The sequence below is a fragment of the Sturnira hondurensis genome, unplaced genomic scaffold, assembly GCF_014824575.4.
Source record: "Sturnira hondurensis isolate 20B ecotype Veracruz unplaced genomic scaffold, ASM1482457v3 Scaffold0004068, whole genome shotgun sequence".
NCBI lineage: Eukaryota > Metazoa > Chordata > Mammalia > Chiroptera > Phyllostomidae > Sturnira > Sturnira hondurensis.
The window spans coordinates 2045708-2073554 of NW_028076699.1; the positions used below are offsets into that span (position 1 = coordinate 2045708).

Here is a 27847-nt window from a genome sequence, read left to right on the forward strand (position 1 = left end):
TACAGACCACTTATGGAGTCGGGTCCAAAGGACCCTAAAATGGGAAGAGTGAGGGAGGGGCTCCAGAAGATATGGCGGCGGTCGGGACTGTCACAAGATGACACACCTAGAGTTTGGTTCTGATCACTGTTTTAATGTAATATTTGCGTGTTTTTAAAGTGCCACAGAAGTAGAATTCTGACTTAGGTTTTATGTTCTATCGTATTTCTTACATTTCCACATGTATTTTCTGAAAGGTGGGGTTATTCTGGGCTTTCGACGGGAGCTTGTTATTGCAGGGAGAGCAAGTTGGGGTGCTGTTTCTCCTCTTCTGATACTCAGCAGCGGCCTCTGGACCCCAGATCAGATGGGGCGAAATGTTGAACTGATATGGTTTGGGGAGAGTAAAAATCCTAGTTAGAATTTATATATATATATATATATATATATATATATATATATATGTATATAGTTTGTATATATATATATATATATATCTGTGTGTGTATAAACCTCAGTGTATATATACAAACTCAGTATGTATATATATATAAACTATATATGTACAAAGTTCCTATGGAAAATGAGCCTTAAGTCATAAATGGAAAAATGAGGACCAAACCAACATTTAGAGTATATAGTATATGAGGTTTACTCATTTAGAACTGGGGTCAATAACAGTGTAAAGCCTATTCTTAATCAGTGTTTTCAGTGTGTGTGTGTGTGTGTGTGTGTGTGTGTGTGTGAGAGAGAGAGAGAGAGAGGGAGAGAGGGAAAGAGAAAGGGGGTGGTTTAATAGCATGATAGAATGAGGCAGATTGAATTGTGTCTTGTACTGGCTTTTATTTTGTGCTGGTGAGACCTCAGAATAAATGGAAATGCTCTGCTCCTTGAAGGCAAGGCCAATATCTTGGACACCACTTTGTTTTGTTGGCTTTAATAGATGCTCGATGACCATTGATCGTAGTAATTAATTCATTAAAGGAGACAGATGCAGTGGTTATTTCTTCAGTGTAATAATACAACACTCCAATGTTATTAGTTGTAGATCAGACTATTTGAAATTTCACTATTCAAGTTGTTCAGGGTTTTTTTTCCCAGGTAACTAGTTTATTGTCTAGTAGAGAAGAGTGGTTTAGTCATGCCTCAACTGGTTTAAGATTCTTGTGTTTCGTATTTTATTTTCCACAAAGGAAGGAAATAGCTCTGCCTGGTGTGGCTCAGTGGATTGAGCACAAGCCTGGGAACCAAAAGGTCACCGGTGCAACTCCCAGTTGGGACAAATGCCTGGGTTGAGCCCAGGTCCCCAGTTGGGGGTGTGCAAGAAGTAACTGATCAATGTTTCTCTCACACATCAACGTTTCTCTCCCTCTCTTTCTCTGTCTCTTCCCCTCCCTCTGAAAATAAAATAAATAAAATTGTTTTTAAGAAGAAAATAACACTAACCTTTGAAATCAAGGCAAACTACATAAATGAGTGAGTAAAAAGTGCAACAATAACTAAGTATTCACAATAATTTGCACACACCCACATGCATGTGTGCATGGTGGATGAGGCATATAGAGTGCTATTTTTATTAACAATCAGGCAACTCAGGGTTTGTCAAGATTCCCAGTGATCCAAGACTACACAATGGATTGTCCCTGGGCTAACTCAGGGAGGCCGACTGTAAACCCTCCGGCTGACATGTTTACAGAAGTAATCATAGGTATAGCGGGGGTCCTTTGTAGTTGTATTTTTAAGGGAAGGTTATGTGAACATCTTTGTTACTTCATCTTCATTTTTTTGTCTCCTAATTTATGACCTACCTCATTAGAATGAGGGTTTTGAGGAAGGAAACTGAACTATATATGGATTTTCCTGAGACAGTTGGTTCATTCGGGGACTGCAGAAGGAGCTTCTGAAAGTGCAGACCTGCTCTCACGGCTTCTCCACTAAAGCCCCTCCGTGATTTGTCTGCCCACACCCTAACGGAGTTCTGCCTGGTGGTCTGCAATGTGGGAGGGAATTTTCACAAGCGAGGCTGCTGCAGACAATGCAAGTTCTCAGCTTGGAGAGCCCGTACATGAGATACACTGGATTTTATCCTGTAGGCACAGGGGAGCCATGAAATCCTCTGAAATAAGGGTCTGGTACAAGTGGATTTGGATTTCAGATTGTGTGGCTGTCATACAATATTGTTTTTCCTTTGGGAATCCAGTTCTGTATTGACTTCTTTGAAAACAAAGCCTGCAGAAGCAGTTTAGCTTTCTCTAAAAACTGATGAAATACATTGAGGCATTCACAAACTGAGCACAAATTTGAGCACAAAAGAAGTGGTGCCTTGGTTACGCCTTATTTGGGCAGTAGACACATGGTTGCCCAAAGACCTGTAAATCTTCACATGGGTTTCACTCTTTGGAACGTCTTTGAGAATTTTAACAGGGTGACTGGTGTCACTGGAAAGGAATTAGTTGGAGAAACCCTTTGAGAAGTGAGGAATCCGGTGGGTGAGTGACCTTTGTCCCAACAGACTCAGAAGTCGCCTTCTTTTGAAGCCTGCTGATCACTTTTTGGAGTGGTGGGAGGAGACATTTAAGCCTCTTGGTAGTTACCCCTATTATGGTAGGGGTATTTTGCAACACTACGTTATTTTGCAACACTACGTGTTTACTTATCTGCAAGTTGCTTTAAAGCTGAACTAATCTGTCATTTCTTTAGTACCTAGCACTGCATCATTCACATAGACAACACTCAGGGTTTTTTTAAAAATAAATGAACATATGAATAATAAGAACAGGGACTTTCTAAATGGAGTAAAATAGTTGTTCAGAGAAATAGATTTCAAGGAAGATTTTGAAAGCTCCAGTCCCAAGGNTTTTGCAACACTACGTGTTTACTTATCTGCAAGTTGCTTTAAAGCTGAACTTATCTGTCATTTCTTTAGTACCTAGCACTGCATCATTCACATAGATGACACTCAGGGTTTTTTTAAAAATAAATGAACATATGAATAATAAGAACAGGGACTTTCTAAATGGAGTAAAATAGTTGTTCAGAGAAATAGATTTCAAGGAAGATTTTGAAAGCTCCAGTCCCAAGGATGCTTAAAGGTCATAAAGGATACACTTACGCAGGTATGAGTAATTAAGAACAGATCTGCAGCTGTGAACTTGACTAAAAATGGCTTTCTGGATTCTCCAGCTACAATTGCGTTCTCCAAATTTGGTTGCATACAGTAACTCCCAAGGAAGTAATACGTCAACTTTTAGCAATTGTCGTTCAGTTCATTTTACAGACTGGTTGATGGTACATCTATAACAAAGATGAAGTACTGGGGACACAATGACAAAAATGAATCTGTTTTGGAACCAGATGATGTAGGTTGGCATTAATACTTACTGAATTGATGCCTGACTGGCTGGATAGCCAGGTGAGTGACACACAGATAGGTCAAGTTGCCTAGATTATAAAATTAGTCCAGTGAAATAAAAACAAATTCTGACTCCCAGAGTTACAGTGAGTGATCATTCCCATGTAGAGGCAGGGGATGGAGAGTAGGATTGATTGAAGAGATTCCTTTTATACTGAGAGAAACAGATGCAATCTTTTCTGCCATGCAGCAGGTAGTGTATGGAAAGGTATTGAATTTAAACCACAGTCATTAGAGTCTCCTCAAGTGGAATTATCCCTAAGTCAGAAATTAAGTGGGAAAGACCTTAATTCTGAAATGAGTTGGTTTATTCTATACATTTTAATATATTTGGGGGTAAATTCTTAAATGATGAAATGGTGCCTAATAAGCTGCTTAAATATTTGAATGCCAGTAATGAAATCATAACTAAATCAAGTCAAATGTAATAGTAAATGTCTATCTAATGTTGATATTCCCTATTGGATTCTTGGAATTTGAAGGGATGGAACTTTTTATCTTACAATTTGGGGGGATTTAGTTCAATATTTATTTTATTATTAGACCTACACATGCTAACTAGTTTAATGAGAATGAATGCTGGAGTCTTTGACCAAAGACGGCAACATATCAAATGGTTTTCATTAGAATTATAAAATTGTACTTGGGAAGATAGTCTGGTAGATGTTGGCATAGGAATTTTATAAACAAATGCAATTTCCCCCAGTCTGAACTTGCTGTGTAGACTTTGGTTAAGTCAGATAAGCTTTCTCAATTCTATTGTTCTCACTTATAAAACAAGGAATTTGCTGAGTTTAATCTGTAAGTTTCTTTTGCATATGGAAGCTCTAAAAATGTTATATGCCTGCATTTTATAAAATGCATTTCAATTAGATACAATTTAATAAACAAGTTCCTTTTAGTTCTAAAAATAAACTTCATTTCTTCTTTTTCTTTTTAAAATTGTTATTCTATTACAGTTGTCCCAATTTTACCCCCTTTGCCCTCCTCCACCCAGCCCACCCCTGACTTCCACAGTCAGTCCCACATTATTGTCCATGTCCACTGGGTCATTCATTCATGTTCTTTGACTAGTCCTTTCCCCGGCACTTACAGCGTTCTAATTACTGTGGTAAGTTCTGGTACATAACGATGACTGTGCATGACTTTTTTCGGTGAATGCTCACTCGTTCATTCATTTACTACATAGCTACTGATCAGCACTAGGAAAGTATAGGTGACTGTATTCATTTACTAGGGCTGCTACAGTTAATAATCACAAGCTAGGGAACCTAAAACAATACACACTTATTCTCTCATAGTTCTCGAGGCCAAACGTTCAAAATCTAGGTGTCCTCCTAGCTGTGCTCCCTTTAAAGGCTTTAGGGAAGAATCCATCCAGCTTCTCGTGCCTGCACGTGGTCCTTGGCTTCCGGCACATCAGTCCCATCACTGCCCCCGTGGGCACACTGCCTCCTCCTTTTCTCTGTGGCCGCTCTACGTGTCTTATCAGGATACTTGAAATTGAATTTAGGACTCACCTGCATAATCCAAGATTATCTTCTTCTCTCAAGATCCTAACTTAATCCAAAAACTGCAAAATTTCTCTTCAAATAGGTCATGATCACAGTTTCTGGGGATTAGAAGGAAAACACATGAGCATATTTTGGGGAGCCAGCATGCAGCCCACTGCAGTGACCGAACAAGCACAAGAACAACAAGCAAACAAAAGCATTGCTTTGCCCTTGGAGATTTTATAGTCTGTTGGGGTAATGGGTATTAAGTCAAAACATAATTTAAAAATATAATTAAACTTTATAGTTACACATAGTTATCAATTGTAATTGGGTGTTCAAAGGGAAACTATGGAGTGCTTGAAAACTTTAACCAGGGGACCTCATTAAAGATGGGGTCATGTCAGACCCCTGAACAACTGTCATTTCAGGTATCAGTGAGTGTGTAGGAGTTGGGGAGGCCATTCCAAGAAAACAACACTACTTGCAAAAGCCCTGAGATAGGGACTTGTAAAACTGAATGGAGACCATGGGGGCTGAACTAGACTGAGCAGGGGGAGAGTGGAGGGAGTTGAGGCTGGGTCAGATCATGGAGGGACTTCAAAGCCTTTGTCAGGATTTGTAGAAACCTAAATACAATGAGAAACCATTGACATGTGTTTTAAATGGGAAGATCTGATTTACATTTTTTTAAATGTTTCTGCAGCTAATAGTTGGAATAGGTACTATAGGGAAGCAGGAGTGGAAATGGGGGAAAGAAGTGCCAGGCGAGAGGTGTGTGTGGCTTGGTCAAGGGTGTTGCCAGGAGAAACGATGGAAGCAAATGGGTTTGGGTTACATGCTGATGGCAGAACTGATGTGATTTGAGAAAGGACAGACTAGTGGGAAGCTTCAAGGATGGCTTTCAGTCTGCTGGAGGAGTAGGCATTAAACAAATAACCATAATAGAGGGATTCATATAATGATTAAATAATATAAATGAGAGAAGTGAGAGCACCTGGAACAGGGTGGGATGTGGTGGGTAGGATGCCGAAGTTTGAGCTGGGCTTCAGGGAGTGTTAGTAACATTACATAAAGTGCTGGAGGGCGGTATGTCATAAACAGAGAGAAGAACAAGAGGGGGGAAAGCCCAGCAGTGTGAAGATGTAGGAGGTGGAGAGGGAATGGGAGGAAGTACCTGAAGTAAGGGTGAATTGGATCTGTTACTCTGCCTTCTTTCTGCCATCAGAATGCTGTGTCTAACGACTGAAGTTTGCCTCTATCACTCAAATGTTCAAAACCCTTTGATGGTTTTCATTCACCTGCATCAGTAGTTTCCAAAATACTTGCCACTGATACACATGTGACATTCACAGTGGCAGCGGTCTTCCATGGGGGACACCAGAGTCTTTGACACTTCTGGGCGTGCCAGCAGTGTGTCTACCAGTTCTCACCCGCTCAGAAACATGGAAATGCAAAGGCATGGGTAATATTTTCTGTAGGGATAACTTTGAATCCTACCTGCGATAATATACCTACCCAAGTACATGGCGGCAAACATGGGGGAATTTTCTGATCAGTGCCTATTGGTTGTAGAGAAAAGAAGCTCACTCAGATAATATAATACATACCAATGTCTTAATGCTTTTCTAGCATGGCCAAGGTGATTATTTTAGGAAGTTTCAGTATCAGGATTGACAGTGGTATTGCCAAAGCCATTCAAGGCTATCCACTGGAATACACGTGCTTATTATGCCAAGGGTCACTCTTCTAGAGACAGCTGAGTGAACCAAGGGGAGGTAGCCGTGTCCAAATTAGTGATTACACTGCAACGCCTACTGCTAACAGCCACTGATTTGTTGTTTCTCACCATATACCAGTACCATGACAAAAATTTACAGGAGTTGTTTTATTCAATAATTTATTTAATAAAACAGATACTAGAGCCAGGTATTATTACCCCCATCATACAGGAGACATAAGTGCAGCTGAGACTTGAGGAATTCACCCCAATTCAACTCACATCGTGTCAAAACTAAAATTAGAAATGAAGCTGTAGCTTAAAATTGTATGCTCTTAATCACTACTCATGTTTTGTTCTGTGATTACAAACATACAATGACGCTGCTACCTTCAGCCCATATAGGAGATTCTATACTTCTAGTTAGCCCGGAGGTATCTCTTGGTACTAGAGATAGAGGTGGTACTAGAACACTGTGGCCGAGTCTGACCCCCCTAAGATCAGGAAGGTAGGTAAGGACCATGGAGAATTTTGCCTTAGCATCCTCTGGCAACATTACCCAAACCATACTCCTCTCTCCCTTCCTTCCTTTTTTCCTCTCTTCCTTTCTTCTCTCCTTCCTACTTCTTTCTTCTTTTGTTCTGTCATCCATTCTCCTGTCTCTTGTCACAACTCTGAGTTAGACTGTGGTCTAAGCATTCCTAGTTCGAAGGAGTTTCCATTTTTTCATAAGGTGTACCTCAGATGCTTTTGTCTGATGACTGTTCAATGGTGGAATTACGACCACATTGGCTGAGTCATCCTTGATATTAGCGTAGTTGCAGATGTTGCGTGTATCTTTTTCTCTCTGCTGTTTATAAGGAGCATAGCATCTACTCTAACAGATTATAATCTTTATGGGGGATCCAGACATGTGAAAAATCCCCCCAACACATGGCAGTGGTCAAGATTATAACTAGGCACAATGTATAAAGGAAGCAAACGAGAGAATGAGGAGGGCAAGGGGCTTCATTTAAACAAGATCCTGCCGATTGGAAAGGATTTCAATAAATAGGAATGGGGAAGAGAAATGATCCTGGAATAAATAATCCTGGAAGAGGAAATCAGATGGAAAGGATGGAGGCAAACATGTAGAAGGCATGGTAAGAAAAACCCCCATCATCTGTTGTGATTTGACCAGAGGTCCATACAAGTATGCTGCTACAAGATTGTAAGATACATTGAGGAAACAAGAGGACATGAACTTTTTTAATCACTGAAGGAACCTTCTGATCTATGTGAAACGCCAGCACGGTATTTGTTCAAAGACACTCACCACCTCCTTCGCTTCTGTCCTCATTGTCATTGCTGTCATAATTACCGTTATTAAACTTTATGATGGTGTAACTTTTTTACAGTTTCCCATTCATTACTTCACTGCATACTTAAAACCTCTTCTCTGAGTTGATGGTATGGTTTTGGTGGAAAGTCACAAGTAATGCTGGCTTATATGATAGAAAGGATATATTGGCTCATGTTATTGTTAAGGTGATGCTGGGTGACTTTAGGTAGTGACTCAGTCATATGACAGGATGTGATTTCTTTTTGTGTCTCTGCCTTGACCTCCTTGGGTCCAGCTTCATCATCAGTTCTGTTACCTTTAGGAGCCTAGCTGTTGCTTTCTGGGCTATGGGCAATTTTTGTCTCAGGATTCCCAGCGTAAGTTTAATCAGACAAGGTTAACTTCTCTCACAACCTGTGAATGAGCCTCTCCAGCCAAGGGATGAAGTGTGTTGACTGGCTTAGATCTTGTGCTCCAACCCAGGGCTGAGGGTGGGGGGGAGTCAGCTTTTGAGAAACTACATACTTCCCCAAATAGGAATTGGGGTTTTTAAGAAGAAAAAAATGGGGCTAGGTAGGAAAAATGGTAAAGTAGAAACTAAAGATTATCTTTTAGAGAAAGGTAGGTACTTTTATTGCCGTTTTATAGCAGAGGGATGGAGGTTCATAATATTCTTGGTTGCACAAAAATGACACTTTCTTTAAGAACACCATATATATCAAGAGAAAATAATGACCTATACCATGTGTGTTCTCATAAAGTCCAGAAGCTGAAGGGATGTTCCTCTCTCCTCTGGACAGTTCAAGTGTCATGGGCTATGACCCTGATCAAGTTGTTTAATTTCTCTTAGCTTTTTCTTTTCCTTTCCCACACCCCCTCCTCTTTCTTCTTCTCTAGAAAACTAGAGATAAAAGGAACACCTACTTCACAGCGTCTTTGAGACATTTACAAATATAGGTGACCAGATGCTTTTCCATTCATTATGTGTTTAATCCTCAAAACATCCAGGGATGTAGCTGAGTACATCCAGTCTAAGAGATGGAATTACTGAGGCCTGGTGTGGTTATCAGCCACAGGAAATACCAAAGCGAGGTTTGTGAGTCCAAGCCTTACCCATTCTCTTCCCACAGCCCCATGCGGATTCTTAATGAGATCCCCAGGTCCCTGTGTCTTTGCCTTGCAGTTAACAGAATCCACATTGAAGGACCGACACATGCAAATTATTATTAGCATGAAAATGGGTAATTACTATCTTTTAAAAATATTTGTGTCATCACAGATGATCTTTGTGTTGGACATTCTTTAGAAATAAATACCTGAACTAAAGGGCTTGTGGTTCATTCAGATCGTCATTAATTCTAAATAAATTCATTTACTGCCACTCATGTTGCTTAAACAATGCAAAGCAGAGTGCCCACAGAGCGATCTTAGCCTGGAAGGGCCAGGGAGGAAGCTGGAAATCACCTAACCTGACCTTTTAATTTACATATGGGGGAAAAGAAGGCCACAGTGGGGAAGGTCTCACAATTAATTAGTGGCAGAGCTGGGGCTAGAACTCATATTCCTTACTTCTGTGCCAAACTCTTGTCATTAAAGCATGAATGCTGATCATTGGATTCCTATTTGCTTAGGAATTACCCGACAAGTTATACCACATTTAGGGCTTAGGGTAGAGAGACAATGAGCTAAAGATTCCAAAAGGAAAATATATTATGAATCCTTTACAAATTCCCTTGTGCTAGATCAGTTTTATCATATGATTTGCACAGTGTACTTGTGGGTGGGGGGTATGGGTATCTGTATATATTGAATGGTGTCATCTGAGTCCTGTCAATGCAAAGGTATGAACTAAAAACATTCTACATTAAAACAGAGCAAATTGCTTATGGTAACCACTGCATAATGAAGGAACACAATGAAGAATTACAGTTCAAATTACTTATCAGGTCTCTTCCATTTTCTAAGTTTTTAAAGTAGAAAATTGCAGAGTATAATTACACTAAGTTAATTTGCATTCATATTACAATTCAATGAGCAATTACATTTTTTTATTTAAAAAAATATAAAGTGTGATTTGCATCAGTATGTTTCCAGAAAGAGTGGCAACTTTTTTCCTTATGTGGTTTACATACAAATTAAACTGTGCAGGACTGTCTGAGACAGAGTTGTAGCCTCTTATTTGCTATTTGGAGTATGACTGTGTTTCTGTGCCTTTGGGCAAGAACCCTTTTAGGGATCAGGATATTGTGGTATGCAAGGAGAACTTCAAGGCCTTAGCACTCAAGATGCCTTTCTTTCACTCCCTTCCACCATCTGAGGCTGGAGTTTCTCTACTGAACTCCTGTCAGGCCATCACCCAACCTACATCTGATTAACTCCTCTGTCAGGAAATTCTTGACCTTCTAATGATGCCCACATCATCACTGGGTGGTGCTTTTATTTTCTGGGTGGTGCTCCACTTTGGTCTAACATTCTTTCCACCCCCCCCAATATTATTTTATATTAGTTTCAGATGTACAGCATAGTGGTTAGAAATTTATATAACTTATGAAGTGTCTTCCCTGAGAAGTCTAGTACCCACTTGGCACCATACGTAGTTATTGCAATACTGTTGGCTCTATATCCTGTGCTGTTCTTTACATCCCTGTGATGATTTTGTAACTGCCAGTTTGTACTTCCTAATCTATCACCTTTTTTACCCACTTCCCAACCCCCCTCCCACGTGGCAGCCATCCATTCATTTCCAGTGTTTATGAGTCTGTTTCTGCTTTGTTTCTTTATTTTGTTCTTAGATTTCACATATAAGTGAAATAATATGGTATTTCTCTTACACTGCCTGTTTTATTTCACTTAACACCCTCTAGACCATCCGTGTTGTTGTAATGGTAAACCTTTGTTCTTTTTTGTGGCCAAGTAATATTTCATTGTATGTAAGTACCACAATTTCTCTATCCAATCATCTATTGTTGAGCACTTGGCTTACTCCCATATTTGGCTATTGTAAATAATGCTTCAATGAACATAAACATGCATGTATCTTTTCAAATTGGTGTTTTATATTTCTTCACATAAATACCCAGAAGTGGAATTGCTGGGTCATAATGTAGTTCTATTCTCAATTCTTTTGAGAATCCCCATGCTGAAGAAATATTACCTCATGCCTGTCAGAATGGTTATCATCAATAAATCAAGAAACGACGAGTGTTGGTGAGAATGTAGAGAAAAGGGACCCCTCCTGCTTTGCTGGTCTAACCATTCCTGCATTAATGTATTTTGAAAAATACCTTTTTTTTTTTTGCTTTAGCAGTGCCATGCATGGCATAGAGTACTCTTTTTATATTGAAAATATAATATGCTCCATCTTTTCTGTGCCTACTTTTTAATTTAAAAAAAAATTAAGATAAAAGATAGCTAGTTGTGGGGAGGTTAGGGGGTGGAAGGATTGAGCAAAAAGGGAAAAGGATTCAGGGACATGGACAACAGTATGGTGATTGCTGGGTGCAGAGGGGTATAAGGGGAATAAATGGTAATGGAAAAAAACAATAAAGATTAGATTTTAAAAACACATTAAAATGCACAGTTGTTAAGAGTAGTTTGATCTGTCTGGCTTCTTTTACTCAATATCTTATTAAGATTCATCCATTTTGCTGTATATATCAGTAGTGTGTTTTGTTTCTCACTTAGTAGTATTCCACTGGGTGACATTCTGCAGTCTGTTCATCCATTCTCCTGAAGAAAGATGTTTCCAGACTGACCTAGTATGAATGAAGCTTCTGTCAAGTCTGTAGTGTGTGTGCGTGCACGCTTTATTTCTTTTTGGTGAATACCCAGGAGTGGGTGCCTGTAATTGCACGTAGGGTAGGTGTATGCTTAATTTGATAAGAAGGTGCCGGGCGTTTTTCAAAAGTGGTGATACTGTTTTACACTTTCATCAGCAATTTATGAGAGCTCTACATTCTCACCAGTGTTTAATATTGTCAGTCTTTCAAATTGTAGCCCTCTTAGTCAGTGTGAAGTTTAATCTCCTTATTGTTTTATTTGCACATTCTTTAGATGTTGAGCATGTTTCCCTCTGCCTCCTGGCCATTCATATAACTTCTTTCGTAAAGCACCTGTTTGAGTTCTTGTCCATTTTGATTAGGTCATTTATCTTTTCATTACTAATTACTAAGAGTCCTTTATATTTTCTGGACTTAAGTAATTTATTAGATATATGTGTTGTGAACAGTTTCTCCAGGTTTGTGATATGCCATTTATTTTCTTAATGTTGTCTTTGGATCAACACATAGTTTAAATTTTAATAAAGTCCAATTTATTATATATTTTTATATTCAATTATTTTTGTCTGCTCCAAGAAATCTGTTCATACCTCTAAACTGTGAAGAGACACTCTAAGATTTTCCTCCAGAACTCTTAGCATTTTAGCAATTACACCTTGTTCCACATATGGTGTGGGGTAGTGGTTGAGGTTAAAATTGTTTGTATATTTATATGGTTATTTTAGTACCGTGTTTTAAAGACTTTTATTTCCTCTATAAGTTGCACTGGCATTTTTGTAAAAGCAAACAATCAGACCAACAAACAGGTAACAGGTCAATCGACTACACATGTTCTGTTTCTGGACACTCTATCCTGATCAATTTATCTATCCTTAGTGCTGATACTAAAACCATACTGTATTAATTATTGTAGCTTTATGCCAAGTGTAGAAATCAGGTTGGGTAAGCTCTCTGATTTTCCTCTTCTCTCTCAGGATTGTTTTGGCTATTCCAGGTCCCATTGCCTTCCTCTATGCATTTTAGAATTAGCTCACCAATTTCTTCAGAAAGCAAGCTGAACATTTTATTAGGATTGTATTAAATGTATAGTTTATTGGGGGGAACTGACATCTTATCAGTATCGATTTTTCCAAGCCATGAACATGGTATGCCTCTCTATTTATTTGGGTCTTCTTTAATTGCTTTCATCAACATTTTGCAAATTTTGGTGTATAAACTTTGTACAACTTTTGTTCAATTCATTCCTAAGTATTTTGTGTTACACTATTGTAAATGGCATTTTAATTTTTTCTAACTGTCTGTTGGACAAGCTGTATAACTCTGAGTAAAATATTTAATCTTCTGAGTTTACTTCTAGCCTGTAGAATGTGAGTTCATGTTCTTCTTTAAAAAAGGCCTAGTATAAGTATACACAAATTGCTTTGGGGTTCTTTAAATATTAAATTGAATAACATATAGCAAGTTTCTTATGCAATATTTAAAATATTAAACAGATTTTTTGACTCAAAAGTAGAGCAAAAAAACCTCAAACTGGCTTAAGTGATAGAGGCAATATTTTGGCTGATGTGACTAAAAAATCTGTGGGGGGAATGTAGCTGGTTTCAGGCATGGCTAAACCAAAACCCTTCAACAATGTCCTCATAAATCTCTCTCTTTTTTAATCTCTTAGTCTTTTTTTCCCCTTCTCTGTTAGTTTCATGCTCTGAAGGAGTTTTCTTATGAAATGGGCTTCTGGGGATATAGGCTTAATTTCTTTCCTATGTCCAGTTTAGTGGTAAAGAGAAAGCACTTTTTCCAGTTGCAGTCTAAGAAGCACACAGGCCACCCATTTGACCATCCCTGAATTGTGGTCAAGAAATGCATTGCACTGTGCATCCCCCAAGCCAGGAGATGGAGTCAGCTCTATCAGAACTAAACAAAAAAATTATTTGGTGGGGGACTGGTTCCCCAAAGAAAGCTGAGGATTATTTACAGGAGGAGGAGGAGGAATGGCACCATAGAGGCGAGTGTATGACGTATCTGTCAGACCTTTAATGTAGTAGCCGCAAAATACACCGCACCTAGGTCCCATGGTGTGCCGCCTCTTCTCTCTGCCCCCTCCTGGGCCTTAGGCATCAAAACTCAGTCATTTCTCACAGCGTTTAGTCTACTTCTATTTTCAAGGACTAATACCACCTTAAGCTCCACTTTATGAGTGAAAAAAATGGGGCTTTATAATCGGACTTAAGAGCCCTTTGACAATCACTTTAGCTCTCCACTTGGTTTCTCCTGTGCATTTAGCTAAAAGGAGTAGATTGGTGGCATAAATGCAGTTGTGTCGTTGCTGCTCTCCTCCCCCTGCTCCTTGGAGAAAGAAAAGGGGTGCTGGTGCTGTTCACAGTGACCATAAACCAGAGTCAAGTTCAGCAGTTCTGTCACACGACTTTTTCCTGGAATCAAGCAAGGCAGTATCATGAAAGAAGGGACCTTCTGTTTTGATGAAGCCACATACAATTTTTTTATTGCTTTTTTGACCTCAGAAGAAAAATATCAAATGGATATTTTAGTGGGTTGGCCAAAATGTCCATGAGGGTTTTTTTCCATAGATTGGCTCTAGTCGTGCTTGGTTGTCTTTAACTTCATTTGGAACAAGGTTGTTGGATTGTATTGTGACAGCTGTCATATGTATGTGCATTAAAAAAAACGTATCAAAATTGGTGAATTTTTGTGCAGTCATCTTAATATTGATGATGGAAGAAAATGTTTTTAACATTTTATTATTTCAAGAGAGGTAAAAAATGCAACAGAAATGCAAAAAGAATGTGTCCAAAGTGGTTTGTGAAGTTTCTTGGAATTATTGATATTTGGCCAAATAATTATAATATATTATAATATATTATAATATATTATAATTATATATTATTATTAATATATTATATATTAATATATAATTATATATTATATATTATAATTATATTAAATAATTATAATACATATTATAATAATATAATATTATAATATTATATTATATTATATTAAATAATTATATTATAATTATATTATTTGGCCAAATAATTCTTTGCTCTGGGGCTGCCTTACACATTGGAAGATGTTTCGCAGAAGCCCTGGCCTCTACCCATTAGAAGTCAATAGCAGGAGATAGTCGACATACTCACACTATTCAAATCAAGAAAGTTATTGGTGAAAATGAAAAATTTGTCTTTTACTTCACAGGACAATCATAAGGGGCTTTTTGGCTAACCCAATACTTGTGTGTAGGGCATACAAGAAAATATCTGAAATGCAGTTAATGTAAGGTTTGCAAAATATTTTCTCTGTTTTTTTTTAAGTAGACCTCTTTATTTTTACACTAAATTCCAGAGTCCTAGACACTGCAAACCAGAACATTTACAACTTAGCCTTTTTTTTTAGAGTCAACTTTAGCCACCCACAGAGAAGAATCTCTTCTGTGCCTTCACACATTCTCTTTTCTTTGGCAGAAATATCCTTCCTTTCCTCATCTGGTTACTTGTTTCCTTTCAGGACAACATCTCTTCCTTTATGAACTCTTCTTAGCATCCTACCCTGGGTTAAATATCCCTACTTGGTGTGCCTCTAGCATCCTGTAGTTAGCACCATCATAACATTTGTCACAATGCAGTGTGTGAGTGTGCTTCCTTCACGTGGCTATGAGTTGTTTAAGCCATTTTTTATTTTTTTCCCTCTGCCAATGCCTAACATTGTGTCTGGCACAGAGTAAGCAATCACTAGACATTTTTTGAATAAGTTACTATAATCTGAGTTTGAACTTGAATGAAAGGGACTATGTCAGAGGCTTATGAACCTTTAGTATTAACATTTGATTTTTGTGCATTCTATTGTTAGTATACTTTAAACACATGATGTGTCTAATAAACTTTGCAGAAGTGTTCCCACTGAACATTATTAAAAATTTTATTAATTTGAGGGCCTTATATGTATAGAAACATTATCATATTCCTGGCATCTGCAAGCACTATAAACCATTTAATAAACAGTGGCTATATCGTAATTTGTGTTTGAAACCCTCAAATCTTATAGCACAAACTCATTTTATTATGCTCCATCCAAATGAGAGGTATATTTCAAACAACTGAAGAAAGAAACAGAATTTTAAATAATATGGAATACACAAAATGAGCTATTCTGTATTCCTATCTTTGGAAGAGGAGTTATTACTAGTTGGATTTATGATTTCTGACATTTGGTTTTGCATTCAATCATGGGTCAGCCTTCAGCAGCACTTAAATAGGTTGCCCCTCTGAGTGTCTTAAGAATCAAGTGCACAGGGATGAATTATGTGACGTTCACTTGAACTCCTTTTTGCTCATCTGCATGCTACTCATGTCCATGTTTTTTATTCAATTGACTGAGCTTCTCAAAGGCAGGAACTGGTTCTGATTTGTCATCATTATTCCCAATGCCTAGCCTAGTGCCTGAGATATAGAATGGACTCTGTAAATGTTGTTGATTTATAATGAACTGGTTTGGAATTATTCTGGAAAGAGAAGTTTTACATGTGACTTATCCTCTCTCCACCGTGTCCAGTGCATGATCTCACTTAAGGCTCACAGCAATCTCATGAAGCTGGTGTCTTTCCAAGCTGTTACGAGCATCATCGAGGAACTGAGAATTTTGAAGTTCAGAGACGTACGCAACTTGTCAAAGATGACTCAGGCCCATCAGATTCCAGCGTATATTTTATCCAGTCCACAGCAATACAGTGGGCTATTGAGAAGGTTAAATGAGTTAAGGTATGGAAATACCCAGAAAAGTGTCTGGAATGTTATAAACAATACATACAAGATCTGTCTTCTGACTGAGTCACCTGGGTGATTTTTTAGGTGAGTCACCTAAAAAACACTGCTGCAGATGTGACACATGAGCAGGCACTTTGTGGTGATGAAGCTGCAGCTCACCAGTTGTCCGTAGCTGCAGCCTTCTGAATCATCCGAGGAGTTCCCATGGAGGAATGTTCAAGCTAAAAGCAAGAAATGATGAAGATTCATTGCCCTATTCACTCAGTCATTTTTAATGTGATTGCCACACAGTACACACGCTCACTCAATGTGTCTACTGTCTCCACTCACTAGTACAATGATGCCGTCATTGTTCATACATGCGCATTCCAGTCCAGTCTCCTTGGCTGCCAGGTCACATCGATGTGGTGGAAACCATTCTCGTTTAATTAACAATGGCTGGACTTTTTTCAGACAGACCTCGTACACTTTTATTTGTTGTTTCTCAGGGTAGATGACAAGGGAATGCATATTGATTTTTTCCTTATGTCATACTTAACACAAATGACATTGTTACTCAAATGAGAAGAAACGAAACAACACCCTAAAACTTAGATGAGTTTCTTGACATATTTAGCATAATAAGCTAAAACAGTACTTTAAAATTGGGGTTGACTTAAATCAGTAGACCCTTAGGTCCTTGGGCAGCTGTATGCAGTTAGAATCTACAGCTATGCTCTTTTTCAGCCTGGAATTGGGAACAGCTGCAGCTTGTTGCCCTGTTGGATTTAATGGGAATTTGCTCAGTTTCATGGTGGACCCTGTCCAACACTGAATAGAGATAGGGTTTTACACGAGCTTCTTCCATTTCTATTACTCTGCCAACTCAGTGTCTCACACTCCCTTCAATTCTGTAATCATAATGTCAATTAAAAACACAGCAAGGGAGAGGTGTGGTGAGAAGAACAAGTCTCATATGCAGGATCTTAAAATGTACGTAAGGAGTTTTGATGTTCCCTGGCTTGTCCCCTAAAGCAGCGAGAAACTTCAGAATGTTTTTTGGTTGAAGCAGTAAAGAGCTGGGCTTATGTTTGATTACCTACGTTTCCATCTACCCCAGCCACCTGAAGTGCATAGTAGTTTTCTACACTCTTTCTTCTTATGCCAACCAAGTCTTCCTGATTTGTCAGTGTCCCCTGTTATCTTTGTACTGAGTTCAGGTTCCTGAGGTCTGTCTTTGTAGATGAGAAAACTGAAATGATTGATTAATCTTTAGTGACAGAGTTGCCTGGTGGGCCTGAACTTCCTACTAAACAAATCTTTGTTGTTTGTCGGCAAGTCTGGCCACTGTCTAAAACTTTGGAAAAGTTGCAGACTTGAGCCAGTTTTCTGGTCCTCACCATTAGATTCACTGGCCACACCCAGAAGTAAATAGAAACAGTCTATCAAGGGGGAGGAGGGGCACCTTGCTCCTGCCCTGTTGGGAGTTTCCTCTGATCAACTGTCATCCCAAGATTGCATCCTGCCAGTGACCTCACACATTTTTCTTGATTCTGTGTAAATTGCTATCTTTTCAGGAGGTGCATGACAGCCTCCGTTTGCTGGTGCCTCCATTTGTGCAGAAGCTGTTATTACGGAATAAGTTTAATGGGTCGTGAATTTTGTGGAGAAAGGGAGGGTCTCTCCATGACTTTGTGTGTACCAGCCACCGACCTATTGGCTCCGCAAGGAGTGCATTAGGCTAAATATTTTTAGCCCATTGACTCTGGAAGTAATAACCCTAGATGCTTCATTAAATTTTCATGGGTGAGTGACAAAAGCTATGAGGGGAAAAAAAAACAAAACTCAAATCCACCACATTAGCTTTATTATTACACAGCTGGAGGACAGAAATGTTGCCCCTAAAAAGGATGAAAATAAACTTTTTAAGGAACTGTCGTTGCCTGTCTCTTTTCTCCACTCCCTGCTCCAGTGGGGCAGCCCTTGATTTGCTTTTTTTTTTTTTCCTCCCACACCTGGCATTTTGGCCTCTGGAGGCCAGTATAGACAACAGGCGTTTACTGGAGTTGAATCTAGTCTCAGGGCACAAAAAACATTCTAGACAGACACAATGCTTTCTCCCATTTATTGGATCTTTGTAAATTAGGACCAGAAGTAGGGAGCTGGGGCCTTCTGCTCCTGTTTTCATCTGAGGCTTGTCCTCTCCCAGGCATTACACGAAAGGGAGTGGGGAGGTGGAGGGGAAGACGAAGAGCTGGGGTTTAACTGCATACCCTCGGGGCAAGAATCCCTCCTAGGGCCGCTGAAATCCTGACAGGCGCAGTCCTTCCCCAACCTCCACCCAATTTAGCCTGGTAAGCCTCAGTGAGGACCGGAGCTGCCAAACCAGGTTTGACCGCTGGGAGCTAGCGCCCCCTCCTGCCAAGGGGCGTGGGGGCAACAAGCCCTCGCAGGACTTCCGTTTTCGTTTTCGCCCTCTGGCATTCCTGATAGTTGGGTGTGCGTTTGCCGGGAGGCTTGGATAAAAGAGTAACCTTCAGAGGAAAATGAGGGCCCGGCTAGGGTGACGGTGAAAAAAACACGGGACACTTTGTGAAACCCGAGTCTGGTAGCTTTTCCCCTTCTCTCCCTTACACTCTCCCCGCCCGCACAGCCAGGGCGGGGACCTTGTGCTCTCTGCTTGGCTCTCCCTCTCCGGGGCGCCGAGATGGGCAGTCAGCGCAAGGGCTCCAGAGGGGCGACTGCGAACCGCGGCGCCCCCGCTCGCTGGCTGGCTCGCTGTTCCTCCTCCTCCTCTCCACCGTGACTCCGCTAAGCTCTCGGAGCGCGCTTGGCAGTGCAGAGAGCGCCCGGGCGGGAGCGGGAGCGGGAGTAGGAGCCGCAGGCCCGGGCGAGGGGCGCACGGCGGGAGGCCAGGAGGCGGCGGGCAGGGAGTCAGCAGGTAGGCATCTCCAAAAGGCCCCCGCGGTGTAGGGGTGGTTGGGGCGGGGGCTGCGGGAGGAGGCGGGTCTGCACGCCGGGCGGTCTCCTCCCCCTGCTCTGACGCTTGGCCCGTGGCTCTCGGGGAGGATGGACCCAGCTCTGCGCTCTCCCGGGCTTCCCCGGGCTGGAGAGCGCGCCTAAGTGCCGCCGCCCGCCGGGCATGGGGAGCCGCTTCCCGGGCGGCTGCGACAGCGGAGGAGGATGCTCGTGGCGAGCCGAGGTGAGCCGCAGCGGGGACAGGAGTTCAGCGCTGGCAGGTGCCCGCCGGGGACACGGTGCCCGGACACCTGAAGCCCCTAGGCACGGAGGAAGACTCCAGGGGCGCCTCTCTTAGGAGTTTGGCTAGGGGTGCCGCGGGGACGGTGACTGCAGTTTTCCTCCACTTGCTGGGGGAAGGGGCGACCTTTGCGCCTTCCTCGTTGGGCTCCCCCATAACCCCCGATCTCTTTACTTCTGACAACGCTTAGTACTCTCTCCAGACCTGCTCACCCCAAACGCCCGTCTCCAGGAGCCCCTGTACCCCTCTTCCTCCTGGGCTTTCGGCTCTACTCATCCACGTACCTTCCGTCTCCCACCTTAAAAGCTACCCGGTACTCCCGAGCCCTTCTCCCTGCCTCGCTCGCGGCGTTCCCGGGCCGGGCCCGCTTTTCACTTCCCTACACCTCGGCAGCGCGGCGGTTCTGCCCCGACTCGTGGAAAAGCCTCGCTGTCTCAGGAACCCCTATCCTCCCGCAGACACCATCATAATCACACCCCGCGTCTCCTCCGACCCTAGCCCTTCCGCGGGTCCTCCACCTATTCAATTCTCTGTCGCGCCCCTACCTCCATGCCACCCCCAATCGCCCCGCCACCCCAACAGGTCTCTTCCCCAGCCCGCCCCTCTGGCTTCTTTCTGCTCCAGACCAGACGCCGTATTTCGCCCGCAGAGCTCAGTTCCTTCCCCGCTCCCCCGCCCCAGGGAAACTTTGAAATCTCTGTGGTTTGGCCCACAAAGAAGCGGTGGAAAGGGAAAATCTGGAGTCAGGGAGTTAGAGATGGGGGAGGTTGCGTCGCGGCATCGGAAAGGGGACATTGGAGGAGTGTTCGGAGTAAATTTCAAAACGTCAGTGGCTGTTGCAGCCGGGACTCTCCTCCGGCTGCCTTCGTCCCACGAAGTATTATTGTGACCCCTGGCGGGAGGGCGCGTCTGTTCTGTGCACTTTTTAAAGGGTCTTTTTTTTTTTTTTTTGGTGGTGCCGGTGAACCTAGCCGGGAGATGGGGGACGCGAGGGAGTTGCGCCAGGGCATAGCCGACTCTCTCGGCTGCTCCCGCCTAGCTCCCGCTCAGCACCCTCTCGGACCCGGCGGACCGTGCGCGTTTCACTCCCTGGAAACTCCCCTCCACCCCCAACGGCACCAAACAAGTCTTCATTGTTGGGGTCTGCCCGGGCGCTTCCGCCTGGGCTGAGAGAGTCTAAAGGAATGGGGTGGGGGTGGGGAGGCCCGGGGCACCTGGCGACCCGGGTCCGACTCCCGCTGGATTCCCCGCGTCCGCTGGTGGGTGGAGCGGAGAGCGCCGCGGCGCGGGCGTCTGTGAGCTGCGTCGCGTGTCGGGAGGGTGGGGTGCGTGCCCGCCTGGGTCCGCGCTTGCGGGTGTATTTGGATGCCGGGGCACGCTTGGGCTTATCTCCATTAGAAAGAGAGGCCAGTGGAAAGCTTGTGGAAGCTAGCGCGCCTTTTGCTGGGGTCCGGGAGAGGGGCGGACGGGCGGGTCCTCGGAGAAGGAAGCTACGCTGCAGCTCTCAGCCGGGCGCTGGGACCCCAGAGCGAGGATCCTCCCTCCGTCCCTTGTCCCTCCCTCCTCTCCTCTCCTCCTGGCCCTTTCGATACACTTTCACAATGTTTATGGTTTTGAATAAAGGCCTTGTTGGGGTTCCGCTGACACTTCATAACACTTAACATGTTTTTAAGTAATCATACAAATTAAAGGTAGCTTACGTTCTGAACCCCCTAATTATCCTGTTCACGTTTGTGCATTTATGCGCCAATTATAGGTCTTTGGGAAATCCATAACATTATAAACCATCCCCACCCCCTGAATTAGCACCCATTGTTTTTTATTATCTCAGCGGCTATGAGTGATTCTGGATGGAACCCTGAATTGCAGAGGCTGGAAGATCGATGGGGGAGGGCGGGCGAAGTTGGCTGGCGTCGGAACGCTCCACCCTTCCACCCCACCCCGTCTCTTTCACTTCCTATCCTGACAAGGCCTGGTGACAATTCTGGAATCTAAAAGGGATCAAGGATTTTCTTGATTTCCTATTGAGAAGGGCGACCTAATCAAAGCTGTGTAAAAGTCAACTTCTGAGCAATCAGAAATTGTCTGCTGATGTCCTTGATTGAAACCCCAGCATTCAAATGGAGTATTGAAGAACTCGCAGACACGGCTTTTGAAGGGCTATTGTTCTCTTTCATACACAGAGGCCCTCTTAAAGGTTTAGGAAGTTCAAAATGCAGTGATTTGAAAGACTGACGTTGTAACTATTTGGCAGCGCTCGGAGGATCCGAAGGGATGAGAGAAAAGGCCAAGGTGTGAAGTACAAACGTGTTACTATCTTCTTGGGAACAGTGCGGTTATCAAAAGTGGGAATTCAGTTCCACACATCAAGTTGGCAATTAAAGCTCTTCCTAAAGCAGATTTGGAAGATGGCTTTTTCAGTAGGGTTTTTTGGGGGGCGGGGGGTGGTTTGCTTAAGGTCTGAATTGGCATATCTGAAACATTTAATCATGTTCATTGTTCTCAACAATAAAATCTGAATAAAAATTACTTATTGTTGATGAAGCTCATCTCTCAAGCTGTTTCACAGTATGTTTCATTTGCAAGACATACCATTGTGTGAGGCTGCCAGGAAGAGATGGTATCACTTATTGTTCATTTTCTCCTCCTGAAGCAAAGAGGAATATGCTGCTTCGCTCCTCTTTGCCCTCCAAAGTAGTTTTTCTGAGATGGGTGGGTGTTCGGCGTGGTACCTGATGGTACCCATCTTACAAGCTGCAGCTGGTGGATTTGGGGTGCCTGGGGCCACCCTGCAGGCAAGTGAAGAATCTAATTGAGGAAGCATTTCATTTTGATAATTCACTCAAGTCAAACATTTTGTTTTTGCTGGGATTTAATCCTTCTCTCAAACTAATAAAGCTAACAAAGCGAGAAAAATCACAGTTTATGTCTTTTAGATGGCACTTTTAAAAACTGCATAAATTGAAGGCTGCTGTCAGGGACTTTAAATGTTATTTAGGGCTAACAAAGAAGGTTCACTAGTTAAGGGATTGAGGATAAATCACTCTTAGAACGTGCTTCATCATTTGCAAAGCAGGGGCAATATTATCTACCTTGTGAGTCTTTGAGCAATTTTATGGGGGAAAATGTCTGGTTGGATGCTTTAGCACAGAGCAGAATTTCAGGAGAAGGGTCACTTTTAGCAACAGAGAGCATGGAATTCTTCTATGGAGAGACAATAGCATTTGGAATTGGAAGGCCAGGGTTGAATTCAGGTACTTTCTGACTTTGGCATGTTTGGCAAATCACTTCCCTTATTAATAAAAACAAGAATAATTAACCTTAATGGAGTACTTATTAATAGGTGCCCTTTTAAGCACTTTGCATGTATTTTTTAAAAATTAAAGTGGATACTTCTAATTCTCATCCATTTAATTGAGGAAACTGGGGAACAGAGAGAGTTGGTAACTGGCCCAAGGTCACTCAGCTAGGAAGGTGCAGAACTAGGATTTGAGTATAAGCATTCTGATTCCGAGGTCTGCCCTACTCACTGTCTAATGCTCCCTCTGAGTGGAGAGGTGATCTCGGCTGTCTCCCATGTGGGTTGTGAAGTTTGTAAAATTTAACGGGGAACAGTGGTGTAACAGGTGATTAGGAGTCTGGACGTGGGTGCTGGACGGCCTGGGTTCAGACCTCAGCTCCCCCAGCCCTGACAGCTGTGTGGCCAGGACCAACTTATTTACCTTCTCTGAGCTTCAGTTTCCTTTACAGGGACATGACAGTGCCCGCCCCAAAGATTGCTGTGGGGATTAGAGGACTTGACACAAAGTGCTTTGAATAGTATCTAGCATGTAATGCTGCCTAGCTATTAATATTACCTTCAAATGAGATAAAAATTCTTCCCTTTGACAAAGGGAAGAATTAAAAGCAACAACAAAATGTTGTTGCTTTGTCATGAATAACCTGAGCCTTAAGCATCCTAATAGTATCCTTTCCCCCCCACAACCAGGGGGTACAGAGTAAGAGATATATTTTGGCATTTCAGGCAAAAGTTTCATTTTGTTTAGCATATTGGAAATCTTTTCTTGGACACTTTTCCTCCTTGTGAAAGAAATTGTGGCACACACCATGCTTAAGTCTCCGTGCCATTCTACTTCTCAGCAATATTTTCAGGGAACTAAAATGACTGTTCAATGGAGTGAATTCTAGAAGCAGATTAGTCAACTCTCCCAATTTACAGATTGGAAAACAAACCGGGCTTGGGGAGATACGTAACTTTACACCTGAGAGGCACCATCAGAACACAGAATTATTGGACTCTTTGTCTAGTGCTCCTTCCTCAGGACCGGATGGCCTCTTAATACCGGGACAAAGAAGTGGCTTGAACATATAGATAAAACTTGGAGGTGGGGAGGTATAGCCAGGCTCAGAGCAGGAGCCAGCCACGTGTTCTGTTCTGAAAAGCGAATATCCGGTTGGAAAAGGAAACCCCCTTCTGGCAGTACATTTATATCCACGAAAACTAGCACTAAACTCAGTCTATGGAATGTGTATCAGGATAGGAACCTGTGTTAAAACAAACAAGCAAACAAACATTAAGTCAATGAATCACCTGAACGCTTCCCTTAGGTTGGAGAGCAAATGATCAGGTTTCTTCTGAGATGCTCTTTGTATATTTCTCCCATTTAGTCCTCAGCTATGAAAAGGTTTTGCTTCAGGAATCACAGAACTCCTCTGGCTTCTAGTTCATGAAATATGCAGCATATTCTATTGGAAAGAAATTGCTAGCTTGCTTTTATTATTATTATTTTATTTTATTTGAACCTGACATACAGCCAATCTACAATGCCAGTGGGGGATTCTCATAAAGAGAAAGGAAAACAGAAATAAAATTCTGCTGAATAGAACTCACAGCTAAAATGATAAAAGTTTTGCGGTGGTGAAGAAGGGTTGTTTAGCTTAGGGAGTAAAAATGAGAGGAGTGACCTCTTAGACAGAGGTGACAAGGTCAGAGTGAAGCCAGCTCAGCTGCGTTCATCACCTACAGGGAGTCTTGCAATGTTACCAACGCAGTGCGTTGGCTGCGAGCTTCATGCTAATTTCTTACTCTCTCTGATGGTCAGTCTTTCTGATTCTTCACTGGACTCGTGATTTACCTGTTCACTAGCCATCAGTTAGGCTACTCCTTTGTCTTGCTTTATCTCTCCTTGCTTCTGCTGCAGAGTTTGTCTCTCAGTCGTTGTTGTTGTCGTTGTTAATTGACAACGAAGACTGAAAAGTTATGAGGATGCACTGAGAGTATCGGGGAAATTGAGGAAGCCAACTTCAGTCATGCACACAGACATCACATCCATGCCCATCCCACACATGTTTACTGAGCCCTTACCTTGTGTCTGACCCTGGCCCTGGGCTAGGGCGCTGGACATTATGAGCGGTGCCAAAAATGCAACGATGCAACCTCTGCCGTCTAGGCACCCAGCTTCCTGCGTGAATAACTGCTCCAGTGTTCGATGTGCCACAGAAGATATCTACGCAGCACTGGAAGCTTCCAGAGGAGTCATTTGTTCCACCTGGAGAAAGGAGAGGGTGGGGAGGTGATTGCGGAAGAGAGAGCATTTCAGCCGGAAGCGGGAGGGTGACCAGGAGTTCCTCAGGGGCAGGAGGCATTTCAGACAGAAAGAATTGCATGGAGAAAGACAGGTGGGGCATGCAAGTTCATTATTTGTATGGAGTTGGGCCTAGCTGGGTGTGTCTAAAATGTAGAGTATGAGGCTGAAATGGATGATTTCGTATTTTCCAAAACTGTGTTCCAGGGAACAGGAGTGTTCCCAAGGTGGTTGTATTTCAAAGGAAGAGCATTCAAAGGGAAAAAACATTCTGTGCTTAAAAATACTCAGTGAAGTGCTGGGTTGTTATAGATCCTGTTCTCGGTAAGACCTGGTATTTACTGACCTGTTAGAGCTTCAGAGTTCCCCCAGTAAAGACACTCATTTCCCAAGCTTATTTGCCATAGAACCTTTGGTTTCAAGGAGCCCCCACCCCTGCAGTGTCTTAAGAAATAGATTAGAGGAAATGTTTGTAGGTAATCACTTATTTTTAGGAAGAACATTTAATTTTATCATGAAAGTAAGACATGTGATTTGTAGTATATTCAACACAGATAAAGAATATAAGTAGCAATGCTGTAAAAAGGAAGCCCCAAGCAAACCTCTGTTCCTACCACTTAGCCTAAGAAGTAAAGCCGTGTGATTGGCGCCCCTTAATAACCTCTCCCTGGTCGCATCTCCTTCCCGCCTGCCCGGGGTAACCACTGTCCTAAATTTGATGTCTGTCATTCCATATATTTTTCTGAACGTGCTTTTCAGAAGGACGAACTTGAAAAGAATCGCACTGGATTTAAGCTCATCATGACAGAGATAATCAGGAAAAAATAGTATTTTACGTAAAAAATGTAAGGACACTTATAAAAAGGACACTTATATGTTCTTTAGGGGAAGGAAATGTAGCTTTTAACGACAGTACCTGGAATGTAGTAGATACTCAATAAGTTTCTGCTGGGTTGGATTGAATTAAAGGTGTGTAGTCTGCTGCGGTTCATTAAGTTCATGTGGATAAAAAGATTGGGGTACATTGTTATCCATTGACAGTATTGAAATGCTCTGTGGTCAGTGATCTTGAAAACATATTTTTTGTTGCAGTTCTTTATTTTTTAATCTGGACTTGGAAATAAATAGTAACAGTCATCTGTTGAAAGTCACATCTGTGTTTTCTGGACATCTTTAGAGTCTTTGACAATAACTACTTATCCGAGTCTGTCCTATTGAATTGCTGATTCCATGGAGGTATTGACTTCCACTACAGAACAAGATGATAAATGTCAGTGCTTTTGATCAAAAACAAAAATTGTGAGTTACAATGCTAATTAATTGCTCAGTACCTGGACACAAAATACTTTGGGGGTCCTATCCTCAGGGTCCCTGAGAAATAGCTCATTATCAGGAGCAGAGCGTTACAATTAAGCACTCTCGTACCAACACAAGCATTTCTCTTGATACCCGTGAGGGACAGACGTCCTCTTGAAAAAGCTCATGTAATCTCAAACATATGTCATATTTGGGTGACATCTTCCTTTTCTGTCATCCTGCCCGATCATACATTATTGTGTACGTGTCAACATCTAGAATGGACATTTGATGATTGGTGAGGAATGCCTGGTAGAAAGAATGAGAGGAGGAAGTGGAAGACTTCCATGCTCACTATGAGAAGCCTTTTGTCCCAAATAAGGGTCATTCTGGGACACAGTAGACTCGCTTTTCCCACAGAGTTTGAAGTTGCTGGTGGCCAAGAACTTGCCCCGAGGGTTTCTACCCTGATTTCACTGGTACAGATTTCTCGTGTGTTTTGGGGAGTGGTAGTAAAATCCCAGCGAGAGCAGAACGAGCATTAAGTTTGTGTGTGCATGATCAGCAAACACGGCCCAGAGGGCGAGGAAGAGGAGCCCGGCCGGGCCACCCCCTGTGACTGCCCAGAGATGCCTGCGTCCTGACAGTGACATGTGCTGGTGCTGGTCTTGAGTTGTGGGACGCGTTCTGAGCAGCATCGCATGCCCATGAAAGTTCTAAATATAAAATACAGTCATCCACATACACTCAGGTTAAACTATCCATGTTAATAATCCAACTGTGGATGGGGTCGCAGAAGGGCCAGCCGTGTGCCGAATCCCAGCCGTGGCATGTATCACTGGAACGTAGTTCCCATGAATGCAAAAAGGTTGCCGTGATGTATTCCTTTGGGAAGCTGAATGCTTCTTCACAGACCACGTAGAAGTTGGATTCCTGCCGGCCTCTGCCATCTAACTTCCTCATTTTAATACCGTTGCATTTATCAGTCTTTTCTTTTATGGTTAGTACTTTTTATATGTCTTGCTTAAGAAACCTTTTTTTTTTAACCCTGATGTCTTAAAGATATTCCTTTTATTATCTTCCAAAGGCTTTATTGTGTGGTCTTTCCCTTAGGACCCACAGTCCCTGTGGGGGGGGGGCATGCGTGGGTGTGGACATGTGAGTGTTTGCGTGTGTGTGGCATGAGGCAGGAATGGGTTCTGATTTTCTCCCATGTGGGAAAAAATCATCCTCCGGGCACTTAGGG

The 27847-nt window shown here is 42.2% G+C and overlaps 1 protein-coding gene across 9 annotated transcripts in view; it reads left to right on the forward strand.

Moving 5' to 3' along the window:
* Positions 1–27847, forward strand: part of DAB1 (DAB adaptor protein 1) — a 773228-nt gene that overhangs the window by 356454 nt on the left and 388927 nt on the right. For 7 of the 9 annotated variants that reach the window (XM_037043157.1, XM_037043160.1, XM_037043161.1 and 4 more), the window contains exon 1: positions 19512–19663. The exons of 1 other annotated variant lie outside the window; for it this stretch is intronic. The gene's annotated coding sequence lies outside the window, so the exon portion shown is untranslated. Of the gene's footprint in view, positions 1–19144; positions 19403–19511; positions 19664–27847 lie in introns of those variants that run through there. One more of the 9 variants, XM_037043159.1, reaches the window with a different exon arrangement.